Below are 24,964 nucleotides of genomic sequence, written 5' to 3' on the forward strand. Positions count from 1 at the left end.
ACTGCCCGACTGTCGACAATAAGCAAACAAGGTGTTGAGAAAGGGAAAGAGTATATTAGTATATTATATTATTGATGGCATGCCCTCATCTGGAATAGTCTTCATGTTTGGTCATCCTATGCCCAAAAGCATATGACGTAAATGTACAGTGTCCAGAGAGAGACAACCATATGGTTAAAGGAATGAAAAACCTCCTATATGAGGAGAGGTTCTAAGAGGTGACATGACTGAGATATATTAAATAATGAATGGTAAATCAGTTTACCCTTTCCGATAATACAAAATTAATATCTATGAAAAACATAGGGACATGCTGTAGTATTAAAATCAACAGATTTAATACTGGTAAAGGAAAAGGCTTCTTATACAACACACAATTAACCTGTGGAACTCACTGCCACAAGGTATTATTCAGACAAATATGTAGGAGCCAGATTATGATAGGTCCTTGTGTAGGTATGCTTTTAATTTCTTGGTCTAAATACACTGTAAACTCCTTAGGTCTCGGACTCTCTCTTGCTAACTGTATATACAGTACCTAGCACAATGTGGCCCTGTTCTCAGTTCAGGCCTCTAGGTGCTACTGTAATCCTTATCTTAGACCTCAGTTCCTCCTGTACCACTGACACATCAGATAGAACAGTTCCTCCATTTATTATGGTCACTTGCTAGCTGTGGTACTTCTTCTCAAGTGATGCCAGTGTATTCAATACCCTCTATCACTGTCTTCTGCTAGTTCTTCCTTGACCTTCCTGACTTTTCCTTTCCTCCCTTGGGTACTCAATTCAATGCTTGCTTAGCATGTCTCCCATGTTCTGTACAGTGTGTATGTTCCAACCACATGAGTCTTCTTTCTTTGATATTTCCTAATGCCCTGCTTTGTCAGATTCCTTAATCTCCCATTTGTTTTGTCTTTCCCTGAAATGTGTAATATCTTCCTCAGCCATCTGTGATGGGCAGCCTTAATCTCTTTTTGTTAACGCCCCCATCCCCCAAAAAACAACCAAACACAAAAACAAAGAGGTACTTTAATATAAATAGTAAAGGGATCAAATTTTATCCCGACAGCCTGTGCAACATCATTGAACTCAGTGGGAGCTATTTGTTCTCAGCACATCTGAAAATCAGGACACTTATTTAGGTCCCCATTTTTAAGCACCCAACTTTGAAACTTTTGGCTCTAACCTCTGTGTCTTGATTTGCCTAATCTGCAAAATGTGGCAGCCATATCATATCGTGGATGCATACACCCTTGTACAACAGCTAAAATATGCTATACAAATAAGAATTTGTCTCAAAGAGCTTGCTGCCTAAAGGCACAATCCGTGCAGCAGAATACCTATGGAAATAAATTACAGAACAGTTGGGGTTTGAGTTTTTTGTGTATTACCACCACATGAAAGAAAATCACATGTCTGTTAACCCTGCAGCTAACTGAACGCTTCTGGAAAACAAGATTAAATATTATGGTTATGTTTGGCTTTTTTATTCATTTGAAATGTTCTGTTTTTTGTTCCACACTAAGAATCTCTATGGCATAGTCTGAACTGATTATACACACGACCGTAACAACGTATTCATATAAATCCTATGTAAATACTGATTTTATTTCTAAATTGTTTTGGTGCATAAACACTGGGTTAAAGCAAGAGAAAATATCAGAATGGGCCAGACACCCAGTTTAGCACCCAATTAGACCTATTTTAAAATTTATACTAAACTTTTCTATGTCCCTTTTAATTGAAAAGATCTTCCTTACCTCAAGTCTCCATAAAGATAACATGACCCATTTCAATAGGACTATCCTACTGGGAAATAAAAGTCGTCTTGAATTGCTTTGAGTTATCAGAACATTTTATAATACAAAAGCATACTTTTCATGATTATACATCTTTGTCAGGAACAACCACTGGAGCAATTGAGTTTTGTGTGGCTTCCATATCTGCTTTAAAGGCTGCTGTGACAGCAAGCCCTGGCAGAAGTAAACATGAATCTTTGCATGTGGTTTCTATAAATCCTACATTTTCCACTTTACAGTCCAGAAAATAATGATTGAACAGATGGCAAACAGGCCACTGGATTTATGCAATTTTCTGCTAAAACCTGGGATTTTCACTCTCACGAGCAACTTATATACAAGGACTGAAAAGGCTGCATACTAATGTTTTTGGCAAAGCACTGCATTTATATAACCTAGGCACACAAATACTAGTAATAAATAAGCTGATGGTGGGGAAAGGAAATTTCTTTCTGTGTCAATGAATAATCATTTCTCAAGTGAGCTTCAAATATATATATATCTAATGGAACAATCTTTTAATCCCTTTACAAAGCAGAGAACAAAAGCCCTGCCTGCATTTAAATAATATGAATAAAATATGTTAAAAATAGAAAGTCTAAGCACTGGGATGCAGAAAAGCATGAATAAAGCCATAATAAAGAATGCATTTTTTATTTTAAGAATTCTTCTTGAGAGTGGCTGTAATCAGTGACTTAATGAATAATTTATTAATAATGGTTCATGTGATGCTCTTTTAGCAGGTTTTCAACTTTCCACTTGGGGCACCGTGGAAACTGAAAGCAAAGTCCTGTGTTTTATTATTGCTCTACTATTTTTACAAGATGCACCAAAACTAGGACTTCAGTCTCCAGTGAAAACTAACAGCTTTTGGTTAGAACCCAAGGCAGTATGATCAGGTGCTGCATAGGCCCCCAGGATTGTGCTGTTCCTATCTATTTGTCTATTTACAATTTCATTCTGCCATATTTCTGAAGAATCTGTCACATTGGTATCTAAGAGCCTGATTTAAAGCCCACTGACGTCAATGAGAGCTTTTTCCATTCCATTCAACAGGCTTCAGATGCAACCCTAAGGGCTTACGATTCTTCCAGTGTATCATGTCTTTTCTCTGTCTCCTATGCTCTGATTTTGCAAGCTCTTACCCGTGGATGGGCTGCTGTGCCTGACCACTGCCCTGATGGAGTCAATGGGCCCCCCATCGGCACTGTTGCCTGCTTGTGTGGAGCTGTTGTCTCTAAGGTGCCAGAAATACTCCTTTTCTGTTTGCGAATACAGACTAACCCGGCTGTTACTCTGAAACCTGTCATTAGGCTGTAAAATCCTCCAGCAGGGGCAGTCTTTATCTATGTTTCATGTAGTTCATTGATAGTGGTTCTTAAGGCGAAGCAATAATTTTTAATAATATCAAGGTTGACTTCAGGCCAAAAATCCTCTGATTCATTTTTTGCTTTAAATCTGGAGACTTCATTAGTGTTTCTTCATCAGTTCTTTTTTGACTGGACCATCTTCCCTCCCTGATCCACAGTGACGCTTGCTTTGATTTTTTTTTCTACAGTGCCTTCCTTGCTTATTCCAGATTCCCACAGCAAATTCAGAAACTTTCAGCTACCCCAGGTTCCTTTTTGATATTGTCACAGCCCTCCACCTTGAAATGCCTCATAGCCCCGGATATAGCCCAGCAATGCTGGAAGCTCCCCCAGAGCTCTTTCAACACTCTTGTATTCTTCCGAAATCTCTTGTCCCTTATGACTGCTCTCCATTCCATTCTCTAATTCACTTTTGCCACCTTATCTTATTTTCCAAATTCTCCTGAGAATCATCAAGATAGATGTACAGGTAGAATCCTGTACAGAATTATAATCAGATCGCAGATAAATTAAACAAAGGACTTAGCCCTCCCTCTTCCCATCCAGAAGCTGCACAACATATCTGCTCCCAATTCTCCTTGAAGGTGCTTCACTCTTGTTCATAAATTCTACTTTTCTGATCGGTGGCAGAAAGGCAAAATGATTAAACCTAGACATAGGGGAGCAGATCATAGAATCATAGAAGATTAGGGTTGGAAGGGACCTCAGGAGGTCCTCTAGTCCAACCCCTTGCTTAAAGCAGGATCAACCCCAACTAAATCATCCCAGCCAGGGCTTTGTCAAGCCTGACCTTAAAAACCTCTAAGGATGGAGATTCCACCACCTCCCTCCCTAGGTAACCCATTCCAGTGCTTCACCACCCTCCTAGTAAAATAGTTTTTCCTAATATCCAACCTAGACCTCCCCCATTGCAACTTGAGACCATTGCTCCTTGTTCTGTCATCTGCCACCACTGAGAACAGCCTAACTCCATCCTCTTTGGAACCCTTCTTCAGGTAGTTGAAGGCTGCTATCATTTCCCCATCACTCTTCTCTTCTGCAGGCAAAATAGCCCCAGTTCCCTCAGCCTTTCCTTGTAAGTCATGCACCCCAGCTCCACAGTTGCCAACTTTCATGTGGTAAATAAGCACCCTGACTTTCACAATAAGCCAAAAATCAAGCTAATCCAATTTAAAAACAAGGCCAAAACAAGCCAATCCCTAAGAACCCCAACACTCAATGTGACTATATCCCCACAGCATGCAGTCTGGGACTGTGGTGGGCTCGCTGTGCACCCCTGACTCTCTCACCCCTGTTTGCCCCCACTTGCCCCTGCTTGCCGGAAGCCGATAAAAAAAAGCAACAAGCTACAAGAAGCTACAAGCCAAAACCTAGCCAACAAGCAACTCACAAGCCAATTAAGCCAAAAACAAGCCCAATGTCTGGTTTGTTTTTTTTTTTTTGGTGAGTTTGGCATGTCTGACCAGCCCCCTAATCATTTTTGTTGCCCTTTGCTGGACTCTCTCCAATTTGTCCACATCCTTTTTGTAGTGGGGGGGGGCAAAACTGGACACAATATTCCCCTCTATTCAGCACTAGTGAGTCCACATCTGGAATAATCACTTTCCTTGATCTGCAGGCAGTGCTCCTACTAATGCAGCCCAATATGCTGTTAGCCTTCTTGGCAACAAGGGCGCACTGTTGATTTATTTCCATCTTCTCGTCCGCTATAATCTCCAGGTCCTTTTCTGCAGAACTGCCGCTTAGCCAGTCCCCACCTCACTCTGCACTTGGCCTTGTTGAACCTCATCAGATTTCTTTTGGCCCAATCCTCCAATTTGTCTAGGTCAATTTGTCTAGGTCTGGACCCTATCCCTACCCTCCAGCATATCTACCTCTCCCCCCAGTTTAGTGGCATCTGCAAATTTGCTGAGGGTGCACTTAATCCCATCAACCAGATTATTAATGAAGATGTTGAACAAAAACAGCTCCAGGATCAACACCTGGGGCACTCTGCTTGATACCAGCTGCCAACTAGGCATCGAGCCTTTGATCACTACCCATTGACCCTGATGATCTAACCAGTTTTCTATCCACCTTACAGTCCACTCATCCAATCCATTTTAACTTGCTGGCAAGAATATTGTGGGAGACGGTATCGAAAGCTTTGCTAAAGTCAAGGTATATCATGTCCACCATTTTTCCCATATCCACAGAGCCAGTTATCTCATCATAGAAGGCAATCAGGTTGGTCAGGCATGACTTGCCTTTGGTTAATCCATGTTGACTGTTCCTGATCACCTTCCTCTCCTCCAAGAGCTTCAAAAAGGATTCCTTGAGGACCTGCTCCATGATTTTTCCAGGGATTGAGGTGAGGCTGACCATCTGTATTTTCCCAGATTCTCCTTCTTCCCTTTTTTAAAAATAGGCACTATATTTGCCTTTTTCCAGTTGTCTGGGACCTCCCCCAATCGCCACAAGTTCAAAGATAATGGCCAATGGCTCTGCAATCTCATCAGCCAACTCCCTCAGCACTCTCGGATGCATTAGATCTGGACCCATGGACTTGTGCATGTCCAGCTTTTCTAAATAGTCCTTAACCTGTTCTTTCACCACTGAGGGCTGCTCACCTCCTCCCCATACTGTGCTGCCCAGTGCAGCAGTCTGGAAACTGACCTTGTCTGTGAAGACCGAGGCAAAAAAAAATTGAGTTTTTCAGCTTTTTCCACATCATCTATCACTAGGTTGCCTCCCCCATCCAGTAAGGGTCCCACACTTTCCCTGATCTTCTTCTCGTTGCTAACGTAAGGATCCCTCAGTCCTTATTCTGGCCATTCTCACATTGACTTCAGTACCAGAATAACAACTGTGCAAGGACAGCTGGATTTGGAGCAGAGAGATTGTCCTCTTCCTCTTAAATTCTCGAGATATTTTTTTACACATTGGTGACTGAGATGCAAAATAGAATACCTTGGGAACATTCACCTACCAAACTTCTTGTTTGTTTTCTCTATCTTTAATGAGATTTTACTGTGCTACAGTAATGCAAACAGAGCTTAATATTCAAAATAATGTAACAGAAAAGGAGGCAGCATGATCCAGATATTACAGCACCAGATTGAGAGTCAGTAAAGCGGAGTTATAGTCCTAGCTCTGCCACTGAATAGCTGTGTGACCTTGGACAAGTCACTTAACCTCTTTGTCCGTCAGTTCCTCATCAGTAACACACAGATAATCGGATATCCTTGTAACATGCATTTGAGATCTCTGGATAATAAGAGCTCTGTAAGTGGTAAGTACTGGCATTAATAAAATGAAGTGTAAATAAATCACCTTGGCGATACAGTACAAAGTCTCTTACATTAATGAACAATCATGATGAATCATAATGCACAGATTTGTTTAGTTAAAAAGGAGGTGACTGTTTCCAAGCTCTGATAAACGATTCAAGTGAGTCACTATTTGAACATCGTATACCTTTCCTGTTTATAAGCAGTAGCAGAAGCGGTCAGGCTATAACTGAGAAAAGCCCTTCTAATCCCCAAACTTTTCAGTGTACCAAAGCTAACTTCCTCATGTCACTCTCTTTTTTAGACTGTAGCTGTTTGTGGGTTTTTTATTCTAAGCTCCTGGGGACAGGAATTTTGTTTTTTTTTCAGTGTGTTATGCATGTTTTAGATTGCCATGCACAAATAAGGCATTGCAATGTATCAATTAACAAAAATTAACTTAATGAGCTAGAGGCTTAATTAGTGTAAACTGCTATAGTTCCATTAGCTGCCTGAGGACAGATACTCCAGTGGTTAGACTGCTATGTTAGAACTTAGAAGTCCTAGGTTCAAGTCCTTCTCTGCTGCAGCTGGGGGGTTATAGTTCTTCTTACCTCACCGTGTATTGTGAGGTAAATACATTAAAGACTGTGAGTTGTCAGATACCATGGTTATGCAGGCCATAGAAGTACCTGAGATAGAATATATATCTAGAGAGGATAGAACTACATCTCTGCCAATTTATGCAAGCAGGGGGTCTGGCCCAGGTATGTAACATAGCCAACAGCTTCTTAATGTAATTCTCACTGCCATACAGCAAGAGTCAGCATTTCAACAAGGAAAATTGTAATCTATCAATAACTTGGTACCCAAAGTTGAAGATCATGGGACAGCTTAGTAGCAGAAGCAATGTTGTGCCTGGTGCCTTCTGACGTAACCAGGGTAGGCTGAATAAAGTGAAATAGCTTAAGTTTGACTGGGATCCAAGCATTTCTACACAAGACAAAAATAAGACGATTTGGTCATTCTAGCATAATAGTCTTGTGTGGATTACTCCAGTCCAGATCCTTTCCCAAGTACAATATGTTGTTCTACAGTACAGCCAAAGATTTTCTGTCAGGTGTTTTGTAAGCTCATTTAACTGTTTTCGCAATCAGAAGCACATGTGGCTTTTATAAACTGCTGAAGGCATTTTTCATTATGATTTAGCACTTGTATATAATGCCATGTCTGCATGACTCCTGACACCTTGAGTAAGGATACGGTCTGTGCCCCAAAGGACTTACAATCTACACTGATCATTACAAGACAGGATGTCATGGGAATTTATAACGGGCAAAAGGAGAGAGAGGGAAGAGTATACAGAATAAGTTATGGGGCTGCCTACATGATACAACATGCTCTAGGTTTCAGCTTGTCTTCAAAGTTACAAGTGTTTTTAAATTGTTTAAAGAACATTACTTCATGGGCATGTGGGACAAGGTAGGCTCTGAGGAGAGGGAAGTTGCAAGGAGCAGAGCATCACAGAGGAGGCTGAGGCATCAAGAAATGGAAGTGCCTGTGAGAAAAAGGAACAAAGGATGCATGAAGAGAGACAGGTTGGGTGAAGTAGCAGGTGTAAATACCAAGGAGGTAGAGAGGCTTAATTCAGACAAATGGGGTGAAACTGAGCAAAAGAAAATGTAGGCTGAAGAACAGGGAACCTTTCCCAACAGTGAGCTCTGTTAGAGTTGGAATAGCCTCCCAAAGAAGGTAGTAGAAACCCCATTATTCAAGTCAGTTTGTAGCAGAATGGAAAAGCATTTGAGTGTGGGGAACAATCTTGCACCAACAAAGGGTGAAAAAGTTTACTTACTGTGTCCTTTCTTAAATGCAAGAGTTTAATGACCTATGAGGGTGGTTGGATGCAGGGTGGCTAAAACGCAGTACTGGGAGTGGGAAGACATAAAGTTCTATTTTCAGCTCTGCTATGGACTTTCTGTGGACTTGGACTAATGTCTCCAGGTGTCATGCAAGACATCGACATTTTTCATGCAAATGGGCAGCTGAGGAGCCGTGGAGCTGGCTGGGTGGGTAAGCTAGCAGGAAACCAGGCAGGTTTCTGATGGAAGCTTAGCCACAATCAGCATATTCCCATGGGACATTTCAATGGTGAAGAAATGACATTTCTAACCAAAAAATATTCTCTCAGAAAATTGATCCAACTTTAATCTCATCTTTAAAACAGGGATCATATGGGATTAACTTCTCTCATTTTGTGTGTGAGTTTCGTCCCAGGAAAGACTCCAGAATAAAGCTCATCTGTGTGGGAGACAGCTTTTTTGGTGGCTGGTCCAAGGCTTGGAGTGAACTCCCACAGGAACTAAGGACAATCACAGACTTCACCACCTTCCTCTTCAAGTGTAAGGTGCACTTCCCCAAGCTGCCTTCTCTAACATAAACACAGAGCAATGTGTATCTTTTAAAAAAAATCTCCAAAACCCTACCAAACCAAAACACTCTCCTGCACACAAAATTCTCCTACTGGGGGGGAGGATGAGAGAAAGAATGAACTATGGATGTTAGTCATATTTCTTAATGCGCTACTGGAAAGCACACAGGTACTACAATGATGGGAGCGGCAGAAGAACGTGTGTAGGATAGAATGTGCACAAGACTACCATATCTCTTATGAGTAGTAGACTCTTGGTACATTGAAGTGCTGACTCCGTTCAGGTAGCAATCATCTATGATGCCCTTGAGTCAGAACACTGGGCATGGGTGTCCTATAGGCATGGGTCTCGGACATGGGTGTCCCATGTCCTTTGGATTTATTGTCCCACCTACTGCTCTTCTGCAGTCAATCAATTTAGTTTACAAACACAAGCATGCATCTACATTAAAGCTGATCTCCGCCTCCTGATATTAGGACTCCTCTGTTACTCTCATATGCTGTTGATTAGTGGATGTGCTCCCTAGTGAAAATGAAAATGGCTAAGTTCAATAAAATATGCCCACCTTCACCAGAGGGGCTTATGGTGCCCTACAATGCTTCTTAGGAAGACTAGCTGGAATTTCCACTGTGGAGTCTGATGAGGAAATATGCTGACTCATCCCATTTCTGACTGGCCTGCACATGTCTCCATCTTGGCTAGGCACATTTGGGGTTGGCTCTCTGGTAGCAGGAAGATTGCACTACTTCCTACTATTGTAAGTTCTCTCTGACCAACTGTACTCCTGGAAGGTTTATGCCCACAGAAGCTAGTGTAAATCCAGGGTGAGCCCTGCTGTGGTATTGTGCATTCTTGTTGCACAACTGAGAACCCGTGCAATATTTCTGCTACCTTGTTAAATGGAGGTCTAACACATTTTCTTGTTACTTGTACTATCACAGTTGCTAGCTTTAGGGTTTTTGTTGCTCTATGGGTAAACTATGAAATATACCCCCGTCACAGCCCACAGCTATTTGCACAATAAACAGCCACTAAGCACTTTGCAGCCTCAGGCAACTGGTGTTCTGCTGTGATGGTAGAACTGGCCCTGGCTGCTGTTTCCTGCAGCTGATGTTGCCATTTGGATTCATAGTTCAATGGTATATTGGTTTCTTGAGTTGCATAGTATTACAACTGCCTATACACAAATGCAAGCAGCCTGGGAAACAAGCAGGGAGAACTGGAAGTCCTGGCACAGTCAAGGAATTATGATGTGATTGGAATAACAGAGACTTGGTGGGATAACTCACATGACTGGAGTACTGTCATGGATGGATATAAACTGTTCAGGAAGGACAGGCAGGGCAAAAAGGTGGGGGAGTTGCACTGTATGTAAGGGAGCAGTATGACGGCTCAGAGCTCAAGTATGAAACTACAGAAAAACCTGAGTGTCTCTGGATTAAGTTTAGAAGTGTGAGCAACAAGGGTGATGTCGTGGTGGGAGTCTGCTATAGACCACTGGACCAGAGGGATGAGGTGGACGAGGCTTTCTTCCGGCAACTCACAGAAGTTAATAGATCGCAGGCCCTGGTTCTCATGGGAGACTTCAATCACCCTGATATCTGCTTGGAGAGCAATATAGCTGTGCACAGACAATCGAGGAAGTTTTTGGAAAGTGTAGGGGACAATTTCCTGGTGCAAGTGCTGGAGGAAACAACTAGGGGCAGAGCTCTTCTTGACCTGCTGCTCACAAACTGGGAAGAATTTGCAGGGGAAGCAAAAGTGGATGGGAACCTGGGAGACAGTGACCATGAGATGGTCGAATTCAGGATCCTGACACAGGCAAGAAAGGAGAGCAGCAGAATACGGACCCTGGACTTCAGAAAAGCAGACTTTGACTCCCTCAGGGAACTGATGGGCAGGCTCCCCCGGGAGAATAACATGAGGGGGAAAGGAGTCCAGGAGAGCTGGCTGTATTTTAAAGAATCCCTATTGAGGTTACAGGGACAAACCATCCTGATGTGTAGAAAGAATAGTAAATATGGCAGGCGACCAGCTTGGCTTAACAGTGAAATCCTTGCTGATCTTAAACACAAAAAAGAAGCTTACAAGAAGTGGAAGATTGGACAAATGACCAGGGAAAAGTATAAAAATATTGCTCGGGCATGCAGGAGTGAAATCAGGAAGGCCAAATCACACCTGGAGTTGCAGCTAGCAAGAGATGTTAAGAGTAACAAGAAGGGTTTCTTCAGGTATGTTAGCAAGAAGAAGAAAGTCAAGGAAAGTGTGGGCCCCTTACTGAATGAGGGAGGCAACCTAGTGATAGAGGATGTGGAAAAAGCTAATGTACTCAATGCTTTTTTTGCCTCTGTCTTCACAAACAAGGTCAGCTCCCAGACTACTGCACTGGGCAGCACAGCATGGGGAGGAGGTGACCAGCCCTCTGTGGAGAAAGATGTGGTTTGGGACTATTTAGAAAAGCTGGACGAGCACAAGTCCATGGGGCTGGATGCACTGCATCCGAGAGTGCTAAAGGAGTTGGCAGATGTGATTGCAGAGCCATTGGTCATTATCTTTGAAAACTCATGGTGATCAGGGGAAGTCCCGGATGACTGGAAAAAGGCTAATGTAGTGCCCATCTTTAAAAAAGGGAAGGAGGAGGATTCTGGGAACTACAGGTCAGTCAGCCTCACCTCAGTCCTTGGAAAAATCATGGAGCAGGTCCTCAAGGAATCAATTCTGAAGCACTTAGAGAAGAGGAAAGTGATCAGGAACAGTCAGCATGGATTCACCAAGGGCAAGTGAATCTAATTGCCTTCTATGATGAGATAACTGGCTCTGTGGATGAGGGGAAAGCGGTGGACGTGTTGTTCCTTGACTTTCGCAAAGCTTTTGACATGGTCTCCCACAGTATTCTTGCCAGCAAGTTAAAGAAGTATGGGCTGGATAAATGGACGATAAGGTGGATAGAAAGTTGGCTAGATTGTCGGGCTCAACGGGTAGTGATCAATGGCTCCATGTCTAGTTGGCAGCCGGTATTAAGTGGAGTGCCCCAAGGGTCGGTCCTCAGGCCAGTTTTGTTCAATATCTTCATAAATGATCTGGAGGATGGTGTGGATAGCACCCTCAGCAAGTTTGCAGATGACACTAAACTGGCAGGAGAGGTAGATACACTGGAGGGTAGGGATAGGATACAGAGGGAACTAGACAAATTAGAGGATTGGGCCAAAAGAAATCTGATGAGATTCAACAAGGACAAGTGCAGAGTCCTGCACTTAGGACAGAAGAATCCCATGCACCGCTACAGACTAGGGTCCGAATGGCTCGGCAGCAGTTCGGCAAAAAAGGACCTAGGGGTTACAGTGGACGAGAAGCTGGATGAGTCAACAGTGTGCCCTTGTTTCCAAGAAGGCAATGGTATTTTGGGATGTATAGGTAGGGGCATTGCCAGCAGATCGAGGGACGTGATTATTACCCTCTATTCGACATTGGTGAGGCCTCATTTGGAGTACTGTGTCCAGTTTCGGGCCCCACACTACAAGAAGGATGTGGAAAAATTGGAAAGAGTCTAGCGGAGGTCAACAAAAATTATTAGGGGACTGGAACACATGACTTATGAGGAGAGTCTGAGGGAACTAGGATTGTTTAGTCTGTGGAAGAGAAGAATGAGGGGAGATTTGATAGCAGCCTTCAGCTACCTGAAAGGGGGTTCCAAAGAGGATGGATCTAGACTGTTCTCAATGGTAGCTGATGACAGAACAAGGAGTAATGGTCTCAAGTTGCAGTGGGGGAGGTTTAGGTTGGATATTAGGAAAAACGTTTTCACTAGGAGGGTGGTGAAACACTGGAACGCGTTACCTAAGGAGGTGGTGGAATCTCCTTCCTTAGATATTTTTAAGGTCAGGCTTGACAAAGCCCTTGCTGGGATGATTTAGATGGGGATTGGTTCTACTTTGAGCAGGGGGTTGGACTAGATGACCTCCTGAGGTCCTTTCCAACTCTGATATTCTATGATACCTTCCAGGATAAGACAGACTTGGGCAAGAGGGAGAAGAAAGGGTCAGCTGATCCTTAGTATTTCATGATCCCTACATAATCCTCCAGCTAGGCGTTGGTATTTTTGAACATTGTCAAATGTAATTTTAATTTTCCCTTGCTAGCCACCTGTCAGCTCAGACTTCATTTTTCTCCATCAAACGTTTCATTCACAGCATCAACTGCTGTGGCTGGTTCATGCTGCAATTATAGGCAGCGTTGTGTGGCAGCAGGAGTGTGAGCAGTGTCAGGCTCTGCAGCATAATTAGCCACACACTGTGTAAACTGCCTGGGCTATTCCAGAAGTCAGCACTAAATCCTGGCCTTTAGGCTGAGGGCTTAATATGAATATATGTTGCAGCACAAAAGTTCTCCCTGATGTTCAAATGCAATTGAGATTGAGTAAAGTGATAACAGACCCATATGGATCATCTAATCCAGTTCCCCACTGGTGCTCAGAAGCCCACATGACCACAGGCCCTTGTTGTGCTGGGCATTGTATGCATACAAGCTAAGAGACAGTCCCTGCCCTGAAGAGCTCATTATCTAAGTAGACAGGACAAAGGTTGGGAGAAAGGAAGTGCCATCCCTGTTTACACATGGAGAACTGAGGTACAGACAGACTATGTGACTGCCCCAAAGACATACAGAATGTCTGAGAGAGGCAGGAATTCAATCCTATCTAGGTGCCTTAACCACAAACCCATCCTCCACTCCATTTGATTATCTCATTCATATTTGTTTGAGCAAGATTTATACATGCCTGGAATAGACAATTACCTGTGATAAATGTGACCTGCAGAAGAAATTGTCAATATCTTACCACATTGAACTATATATGCTGAATTATTCCAACAGCTAAGCTAAGAGGAGCTTTCAGCAAATTATGATTTAAAATACCTGTTACTACTTGCTCATTGGCTAATAGTAGGCAGAGAATTTTGTGTTCATCACTGATCCTCTAGGACATCTGGAGATGAGAAAGACAGAAAAAAACGCCCAGAAGGAATGGTGGGAACCCTGCATAAAAATTTGCTATTTCTCTTGAGTATCAAACCATGATACGTAGAGCAAGAAATGGATCCAAATGAAAACCTGGAAACCAAACTTTGGGAGTATTTGAAATAATTTTTGCAAATATCCCAATCTTTATTGCTAACCCAAAGCTTGCACTGGCAAGGTGCAGAGGCTGATATAAGCCAGCTCTCTTTTGAGGAAAGGGAGCAGATCCCAGATCCTAAACTTTAAAGTTGTTCATTCTGAATCCCAATCCAGATCTGTATTCAGTATATGTTTCCTACCTTCTATAATTTACAGACCTAAATCCCCAGATTATCCATGAACAGTGGTGCACACTTTAGTATATACCCACTGCAATCACCTTGGAGAATGCTACAGAATGAGGCAGGAGCAGTGTAACCATCTATCCAGGTCATATTCTGAGTAAATGGGGGTATACAGTTTTGATTGCAGGTAACAGAATCCTCCACTCCAGGATCGTGAATGGCAGCTCTGTCTTTCACCATTCCCCATGTAGTCTTCACCTTCAAAACTGCTGTAAGTCATGAAGTTGGTGCACAGTTTTTTCCACACAATGAGGTTGAAATGGAGCTGTGTAGTCGTTCATCCACCAACCCCACCCACATTCCTGAACTCTGAGCTCCCAGTCACCTCTTTCCAGCGCTTTGGATGTTGCAGTTAATTTTATCTAGTAACACTTTGCAGGATCAGAGACTTTGGCCCAAACGCTTAAGCATGTGCTTAACCTTAAGCAAGTGAATAGTCCCGTTGAGGTCAGCATTAAGCACTAGCATAAGTCTTTGCAAAATCAGAGCTTAAATAAATAACCAAGTACATCCATAACGCTTTAGTATTAGATATGTAACAAGCAGTCAAACATTACCAGTTATTTCCCATTATACCATTCTTAAGAATTATGCAAATTAGCAAGAATAATGCTAGTTATTCTAGTTCTAGTTCTCCATTCTCAACAATAGGTGGCACTAGCATTTGATATTTTCTTTACATTTACAACAGCTAGATTTAAAGTCTGCCTGAGTCCTGAACTCGTTAATTTACTCATCTTCTGTTCTATTTTTCCCCCCGTACATTGCAATTGATCATTATGCAGTGTTAGTGTGGACTATATGTATTTTATTCCCAGAGAATTTCACAGATATTTCTTAGGATGTTTTGCTAGATACAATACTAAATATTCATGCTACTTTTGTCCTTTTAAAATTGTTTTTGTCATTTTGATATTTACACTTCAGTAGTAAATACTTTATTAGAAGGTGAGCAGGGGATTGTTTGCAAATTATCAGTGAGTGGATCACAATTTTTAAAAAATTGTGTATTTGTTTATTTACAAAGTTAATATGCTTTGACTTTCTATTTGAGTTGTGTTGCCTGGCTGTGACAAGTCATAAAAGTCACATGATATTGTATCATTTTCCTGATTGGATGAGTGTAACTCATAATCAGGCTACTATTGTAAATGCTTGCATTACCTTATTTAATGTTAAATACACTGAATATTTTCAAGTATATGAACTTAATATTTGTTTATTGGATGCATAATAGTAAAACCCGTCATGTAAAAATTAACTGAAAGTAAATGCAAACATGGCTGAAGCAAATTAACTTAAAAATTCTAGTGAATATTCATTGACTTTTTCATTTCCAGTTTTCACCCTACCTTACTAGTTACAAGCCCAACACTAGAAACAAGCAATTTCTAGGACTGCAACAGACTCCTGTGATTTTTTAAATTCTCTGATTACGATTTGTAATGTGCACTATTAAGAAAGGCCAAAATGTCTATAATCTTCTGACTGAAAAGGAAACTACATTGGTTTGAATATTTTGCCAGCCTGCTGTTACAATCATTGTTACAAGAATGTGGTTTCAGGAATTTAATGGTTTATTGTGTGAATCAGGATAGTGAGCTCTACAGCTTTGACTGTTTCAGGGTTTTAAAATTTGATTCACTGGCTAATGCCAATTCAGCTTGGTTTACAGCACATACGAGTAAGCCAATAAAATTTAGAATAATTCAATGTTTAGAGCCTGCATGCATAAATCTCTTAAAAGTGTATATTCAATGTAGTTTGGGGAAATAGTTAAAGAGCAGTTCATTGTGAAAATAGAACCTATATTATGCAATACTGCTAAGATCAGTGAAAGTTTGGGTTACCTGTCATTCAAGTGCCAATTATGCAGAAGTTAGAACTGCCTCAGGCTAGTATAACTTGTCAACTTTTTGAGTTGTTCTTAATTGATAAAACCATACATTTTTCTTTTTGCTTTATGAAGCAGATTCTGCACTACTTTCTCAGTTCACTTTCCTGAACTGCAATTTCTTAAAGTGCACAGATTTACTCTTATACTTGAACTCCATGTTCATATATGATTTTTGAAAAAGACCCTTCTAAAATAACTTGTATATGCATTTTCTGTGACACTTGGGAGTGTTAAAGGCAAATGCTATATGCCATCCATATCCCCATGGCCAAGTCTGATATATAGGCCTGATACAAAATCCGTGAAAGTCAATGGAAGGACTCCCTTTGAAATTAAGAGGCTTTGGATCGGTCCTAAATCCTGTGTAACTCCATTTCTTCAGTGGTGTTACCTTGAATTTTCACTGGGGTGCCAGAGAGTTGAAGAAATTGTTTGATCCAAACATTTTAGGACATTCAGTGGACTCAAATTAGCCTTTATTCCCAAATGAGGTACAAGTTCTAAATTGAGTATTAAAATGCATGAACTTTTCTTTACATGTATTTTTACTGTCTTTATTCACCTGTTTTATACATGCAACATGTTAGTGTTTCCCATTTTTCTATAACTAAATAATTCCAAATCATACACCTAAGGCTGAAACTTGTTTAACTTCAGATTTTAGGTTTCTTCCATGTATTGCAAAATCACCCAGTGTGATGCAATTTTGTTTTCAACAGCAGACTGTGCAAAATAAGTATTGGGTAACTACCCAGAATGTATCTTTATCCTTGCATGTACTTAGCAACCTTGTAGGTCTGATTGACAAAAAGAATTTGTCCTTGTAGAGCAGTTTAGCAAGACAAACAGTCGGGGGGGGGAGGGGGAGGAAATGAAGCTCGCTTATATTTGGCACTCAGTAGAGGATTAACATGGACAGAATCTAGTAAGCCTATTGTACAACTGCCGACTAGCCTGTTTTATATTAGGGATAGTAACATACGCAACATTTGACTCCTTTCATTTTTTAAGGCTAGCTTATTGGCTGCTCCTGTGAAGATAGTCAAGGGGTTTGGGGAGAGGGTGCTAGAAACCTTCTCTTCAGGCCTCTGCACAAAGCCACAAGATGCACAGCTGTGCAAGTGCAAGGTATGCTTCTTTGAGCTTGCTTTCAGCCAGAATACATGACATAGTAGCTTATAAAATAAAGAAATAATAAACAGTGAGAGAAATGGAAGAAAATGCCAGCCACATCACCTTATGCACTAGTGGAAGGTGTTTAGAAGCTGTGGTGATGAGGGTGGTATAAGAATCTGAATTAGTTCAAGACTCTTAATTCCAGGCTAGTGCCGAAAGCGGTACTAGGTTTTCCAAAGGGAGGTACTAGGAGTGCATGCTGCAAGCTCTGAAGTGCTACTTTGTGCCCCCAGATGTCCGCAGGAACTGTAAAGGAGTTGTGAAAGGGTTCTGCAGTAGATACAGCTCCTCCTGGAGACTCCAAGTCAGGAATTCCTCACGCTTAGGCAATGCGGACCAGTACAGCAATTACACCCCCCTACTCCCTGACTCTGCTGGCCAATGATGGAGAGGGTTGTGGAGCCATGGATTTTTCCTCCCCATCGGCTCAGGCAATTTAGGAATAAGAGGGAACCGAGAATAGACTACTCTCTCCAACAACATCTGGTCAGTCCCTGACACAAGAGAGCAAGGGAAGAGAGTGACACAAGAGAGCAAGGGAAGCAAATTGAGCCCTCTCCTGCTCTGTGTATCCAGTGAATGGCTGGCCAGAATATGGCCATGTGTTCTTGGACGCTAATAACTGGTCCACACTTCCTCAGAGGTCCTAGAGCTCGTGACCAGATTTTTAAAGATATTTAGGTGCCTAAAGGTGCAGCGAGGCCCCTAGTCAGATTTTCAAAAGTGCCTAGGCACCCAACTCCAACTGAAATCAGGTTAGTACCTAAATTTTAAAGATTAATACCTTTCAAAGTCTGACCCCTTATGACATAGTGCTGCCTGGTGCTCCCACTGAAGAGTATCCGAAGAGCCATAATTTAGCCTATACTTTGTAGGGAGTGGCAGACAATGACATGCCAAAATGTAGAGCAAAACTAAAACTGCATGTAAAGGTTGCTCAGCCATTTCACAGCAACACTATGGTCACTGTAGCACTGTTTGCCTCCACTGATCTCAGGTGAAGAACATTCTTATGTCTTACAACATAGCCCTAAGCAGTATTTTCTGTAGCAGCCTTTGCAAGTATAATTCCAACAAATGCTCAGAAGTTGGTGGAGGGGGAGTGAGTTTACATCCAATAAGGGTAGTTTCTGAGAGGGATAATTTTTGTTCTGGTTTTGATCTACAGTAAGTTAATTAAGTCATTATGTGATCAGATTGTGTAATTAAAGCATTTCAGTCTGGGTCACTGCTACCCCAACCATTATTTCCAATGGAACATCTTATGAAAGATACACAATCTACTCATGACACCTCTGTAATTAGTGTCTCCTTTCATACTTCTGATAAGTGCCCTTAGTTTGATAATTTCTAAATTAAACTATTACATTAACAGCTTATGTGGGTGTTGAATTTTTGTCATCTCACAAAAGCCTGAAAGATATTGACCTTCTGAAAATCATACAAGGGACAGCTTCTCTGGGTTTTATTAATGGTGCATTAAGGGGCATGAGGATGCCCAGTACCTCAGACGATGAGATCTATTATTACAACTATCCTATAGCTGAAAGAGTACAACGAGGAGTATTTTGATTCTGTGCCCCCAGGTCCATCTTTATGTTCATCAAAACGTGAAGTGAAATAAAATATATTCATCCCAAATATCCTAAAAATTTAAGTCAGTGTTGTAGATTATCTATAACAAATATAGTTTGGGCAGCTGCCCAAAATATTTAATCTATTCTGCCATGCAGCTTTATTGTTAAAGATAAAAAGCTGTAGTCACAGATCAACACATACACTATAAGACTGTATGGCACAATCTTTTATTATCTTACCCTCTTCCAACAAATGTGTTGTTGGATATCAGTTTGCTAAACTTTGTTAGGGTGTTACCATTACTTTAAGAAATATAACCAGAATAAGTGACCTGGAGAATTGTGGGCTCTCTGCCAGTTTTTAGAATCACTGAATTGTGGGACTGGAAGGGATCTCGAGAGGCCATCTAGTTCAGTCCTTTGCACTCATTGCAAGACTAAGTATTATCTAGACCATCCCTGACAGGTGTTTGCCTAACCTGCTCTTAAAAATCTCCAATGATGGCAATTCCACAACCTCCCTAGGCAATTTATTCCAGTGCTTAACCACCCTGACAGTTACGAAGTTTTTCCTAATGTCCAACCTAAACCACCCTTGCCGCAATTTAAGCCCATTGTTTCTTCTTCTATCTTCAGAGGTAAGGAGAACAATTTTTCTCCCTCCTCCTTGTAATAATCTTTTATGTACTTGAAAACTGTTATTATGTCCCCCCTGTCTTCTCTTCTCCAGATTAAACAAACCCAGGTTTTTTCCCCAATCGTCCCCCATGGGTCATATTTTCTAGACCATTAATAATTTTTGTTGCTTTTCTGTGGACTTTCTCCAATTTGTCCACATCTTTCTTGAAATGTGGCGCCCAGAATTGGACACAATACTCCAGTTGAGACTTAATCAGTGTGGAGTAGAGTGAAAGAATTACTTCTTGTGTCCTGCTTACAACACTCCTGCTAATACATCCCAGAATGACATTCGCTTTTTTTGCAACAGTGTTAAACTATTGACTCATATTTAGCTTGTGGTCCACTATGACCACCAGATCCCTTTCTGCAGTACTCCTTCCTAGGCAGTCATTTCCCATTTTGCATGTGTGTAACTGATTGTTCCTTCCTAAGTGTAGTACTTTGCATTTGTCCTTATTGAATTTTATCCTATTTACTTCAGATCATTTCTCCAGTTTGTCAAGATCATTTCAAATTTTAATCCTATCCTCCAAAGCACTTGCAAACACTCTCAACTTGGTATCCTCTGCAAACTATATAAGTGTACTCTCCATGCCATTATCTAAATCATTGATGAAGGTATTGAACAGAACTGGACCCAGAACTGACCCCTGTGGGACCCCACTTGATATGCCCTTCCAGTTTGACTGTGAACTACTGATAACTACTCTCTGGGAAGGATTTTCCAACCAGTTTTGCACCCACCTTATAGTAGCTCCATCTAGGTTGTATTTCCCTAGTATGTTGATGAGAAGATCGTGCGAGACAGTATCAAAAGTCTTATTAAAGTCAAGGTATGCCACATCTATTGTTTCCCCACTATCCACAAGGCTTGTTACCCTGACAAAGAAAGCTATTAGATTGGATTGACATGATTTGTTCTTGACAGATCCATGCTGACTATTACTTATCACCTTCTTATCTTCTAGGTAATTGCAAACTGATTGCTTATTTATTCGCTCCATTATCTTTTGGGGTACTGAAGTTAAGATGACTGGTCTGCAATTTCCCAGGTTGTCCTTATTTCCCCTTTTTTAGATGGGCACTATATTTGCCCCTTTCCACTCCTCTGTAATCTCTCCCATTTTCCATGACTTTTCTAAGATAATCAGTAATGGCTCAGATATCTCCTCAGTCAGCTCCTTGAGTATTCAAGGATGTATTTCATCAGGCCCTGGTGACTTGAAGCCATCTAACTTGTCTAAGTAATTTTTAACTTGTTCTTTCCCTATTTTAGCCTCTGATCTTACCGCATTTTCACTGGTATTCTCTATGTTCTACCAGCAGAATGGAATACTCCCAGAGACCCTGTCAGGTAAAATTTGCCTAGAGCTAATCAAATTGTTAATCACAAGTAATATTCATGACAGGTGTTGTACATTCTTTCAGTTCTAAAATTGTTCACACACCAATCCCAATTTGTTTGAATGTATGCACCAGTCTAAAATATTTGCTGAATAGCTTGGATGACTCATTGTGGACTGTTCAGATTGTGGTGACTATTCCTACTTCATATGGTGTGTTTGGTCTAACAATTAGATTATCCGAATAACAGAGGCCATAGAATTTCATCCAGTTACTTCTGTATTGAGCCCAATAACTTGTGTGTGATTAAAGTGTATCTTTCAACAAGGCATCTAAGTCTTGATTTGAAGACTTCAAGAGATGGAGAATCTATCACTTTCCTTGGTTGTTTCTTCCAATGTTTCGTCACCCTCACTGTTAAAAATGTGTGCCTTATATCTAATCTGAGTCTGGTTTTAGCTTCCAGACATTAAGAACATAAGAATGGCCATAATGGGTCAGACCAAAGGTCCATCCAGCCCAGTATCCTGTCTACTGACAGTGGCCAATGCCAGGTGCCCCAGAGGGAGTGAACCGAACAGGTAATGATCTAGTGATCTCTCTCCTGCCATCCATCTCCACCCTCTGACAAACAGAGGCTAGGGACACCATTCCTTACCCATCCTAGCTAATAGCCATTAATGGACTTAACCTCCATGAATTTATCCAGTTCTCTTTTAAACCCTGTTATACTCCTAGCCTTCACAACCTCCTCAGGAACTCCTTGTTCCACATTGATTCTTTTGATGTCATATCTGACTGACTTTTAAGCTGGCCCACATGCCTTATGATTTACCTACATGCAACATTGCTATTCACGTTACCTCTGAATTCACAGTCCATTTTAAATCAAGTATCAGCCTCAGGTTAATGTGATCTTTCCAGTTCTCCGGGCTGGTTTTTTTTGTTTGTTTTTTATAATCATATGTATGCCCTGGACCTGGAATTTTGCATGCACACCCATTTGTAGACCCAAGTAAAATTTCAACATTTAAGTACCTGATTTGTGTTTATATCCACAAATTAAGTTGTTCCACATCAACATTCTGTTGTTTGCAGACACAGGTGAACTGCTTGCAAAACTCTTTGTACAAAAGAGAAAGCCCAACTAAAACTCCCTATGAAATGTCAGTTTTATATCTATAAATCTGTCTTATATGGGCTATGACTCATGTTAACCTCAGTCTAGCACAGGTTGGCTTTCTTTAAAACAAAACTATTTATCTGTTGTACTGATACATTTTTAAGGTTTGAAACACACACACACACACAAAAACAGCCACATTTCAAAATAAATATCTGAGGGCCTAACTGCCTTTGAGCCGCATGATAAGCTATCTCAAAGAATGAAGCTTGAGTTTCCATTACATCCACTGTTCTGAGATTAACCTTTTAACACACAAGGCATTTCAGCATTCCTGGAAAGACTTTGCATTTATTTGTGCTCCTTTCAGTAGAGTTATAGATGAATAATTAACAAGAGGGAGGAAAAGAGTATTTATAATAAGAAGATTTAGAAAAATGTGATGTTTGCAGTGTTAAGTGGGCAATCGCTGTAAAAATAATACCCTGGAGGGTGCTAAGAATGTCAATGTCTGGCATACAGACAACACAGCTGATAGTAAGAAAAAGGTCACCAGTTTCTAAGGAACTGAGATAATTTATCTAAGATTTCCATTTAGGGTCCCAAATTTAGTTTCTTGTGTACATATTTAAAAAAAAAAAACAAGTCCAAGTCCATGAAATAACTATGGCCCACTGTGTACTACCTTTACCATTTTGGCAGTAACTTTGATTTAATAGACATACATTGAGCAGTACCTTATTTCTTGAGTAAGATGTAAAATGAATTTAAAGGATTACCCAAGGATGATTTGACTAAGGAAAAGATTTTAGTAGTAATTTTAGAAAAAAAAATTCTGAAATCATAAGCAAAATATCATCAAAGTCAATAGGATAGTAAGATGTACCAGCAGAAGGATTAGAATATGAATCAAAGGAAGGGGAACTAGTTTGTAGAATGCACTGTACCTAGTATACTGGGACATGCCATAGGACTTCTCATTTGAGAACTGCAGTGTTTTACAAAGAAGGATAAGTATCATCAGTATTTTATAGTCAAGGAAACTGGGGCCAGAGAGCTTAGGTGACACCTACCGTCACACAATGAAACAGAAGCAGCACTGAGAATAGAACCAGGTTGCCTGACTCCTACTCCAGTGACCTTTCTACTGGACCACACTGCAATGTAGGGCAATTAGAATGAGCACACATTTTAAGAATCTGTAGCAATTTTCTTATTTTCTTTGTCATATGTTGAATTTCCTCTGTTTTTAACCATATGTTGCTTTGCCTGTCTAATATAGAAGGAGGAAAGCTTTGTTTATAAAATAGGCCAATAGGTGGGGTATAGTCTTACCACACATGACTTTGAGGAAATTAAATGGAAGCATCAGTTGCATGAAGGAGCTTGATGGAGAGGAGTGATATAAAAACTGTTCATGCTAGTAAATTGTTTAAAGTAAGAGATGAAAGCATAAATATGAGAGATGGAGAATATATAAAGTGTTCACATAGACTGTATTGCTGCTCTGTACTCTAAATGGGACTACAGTATCATACAGGAATATCAGCACTTACAGAATGCAGCTGGCCACCAGTGCTCTTATACCTTTGCTCCACAAATAACACTGATTTCCAGTTTAGCTCTGCAGTCAATTCAAGGTATTCAATAAAGCCAGGGACCCTGGCATCTACAGGGATGTCTACACTGCAATTAAAAACCCCTGGCTGGTCTGTGCCAGCTGACTTGTTCTAAGGGGCTTGGGCTAAGGGCCCCTTTAATTGTAGTGTAGATGGGCAGGTTCAGGCAGGAGCCCAGGCTCTAGGATTGTGCAAGGTGGGAGGATTCCAGAGCTCGGGCTGGGGCCCAAATGTCTATACCCCATAATTAAACAGCCCCTTAGTCTGAGCTCCGCAAACCTGAGTCAGACATCATGCCAGTTGCAGGTGTCTATTTGCAGTGTAGACATCCCCTTAGAGCCTGCCTCTCAGTTCAACCTAATACTTGAGATCTCACTTTTTCCACCTTCTTCCAGGGACACCAGCTGGGTTGCTTCATCTAATAGCCCCTAGGTTTATATATAGGTAAAGTATTTCAAAGGTGGTGTTAGTGTCTAGTCTGTAACTGATACCTTACGCAGAGGCAGGACACTCTCAGCAGAAAGCCCTTGTCTCTGTAACTTGCTTCCCCCATTGCTCCAACAAAGCCCAAGTTTGTTGACTTTCAGGATCCAGTGGAAGGCCAAATTTCTTACCCGGATAAAGTTGTTTCTCTTCTCTTGGGAGCTTCTTTTGGTTCTTCTCTTTATTAGCTACAAATTTCTGTGATTTCCCCCGTTGTTGTCCATGCCATCAGAGCCTGGGCTGGGCAGATTTTACATTAAAAATAAGTCAACATTGAAGCAATTAATATAAATGAGTTCAGACAAATGGGCAGGCAGAGTTTCTTGCACTGATTATCTGTCTATCTTGCCCCTTTATCCTTATGTTTAGTGCAAGAGCTACATAAACAGTGTAAAATGTACTAACTACATATGCAACCTCAGTGATGCTGGTGTAAATCCAGAGAAATTTAACTGGAGTCACTCTGGATTCACAGTGGTGTAAGGGAAGGTCAGAACTGGGACCCTTGTTTCTAAGCAATCTGATTCATTCAGAAATCTGGCAGCTTCCTGTGTCAGGTGAAAACAACGAGGAGTACATGTGGCACCTTATAGACTAACAAATTTATTTGGGCATAAGCTTTCGTGGGCTAAACCCCACTTCATCAGATGCATGAAGTGGAAAATACAGTGGGAAAATATATATAGCAGTACATGAAAAGATGGGAGTTGCCGTACCCAGTGGGGAGGGGTCGAGAGTTGCCTTACTCAGTGGGCCCACTTTATTTGATTTGTCTTGACCCCCCACTGGGTAAGGCGACTCCCATCTTTTCATGTACTGCTATATATATCTTCCTACTGTATTTTCCACTCCATGC

Source organism: Lepidochelys kempii, chromosome 3, assembly GCF_965140285.1.
Source record: "Lepidochelys kempii isolate rLepKem1 chromosome 3, rLepKem1.hap1, whole genome shotgun sequence".
NCBI lineage: Eukaryota > Metazoa > Chordata > Testudines > Cheloniidae > Lepidochelys > Lepidochelys kempii.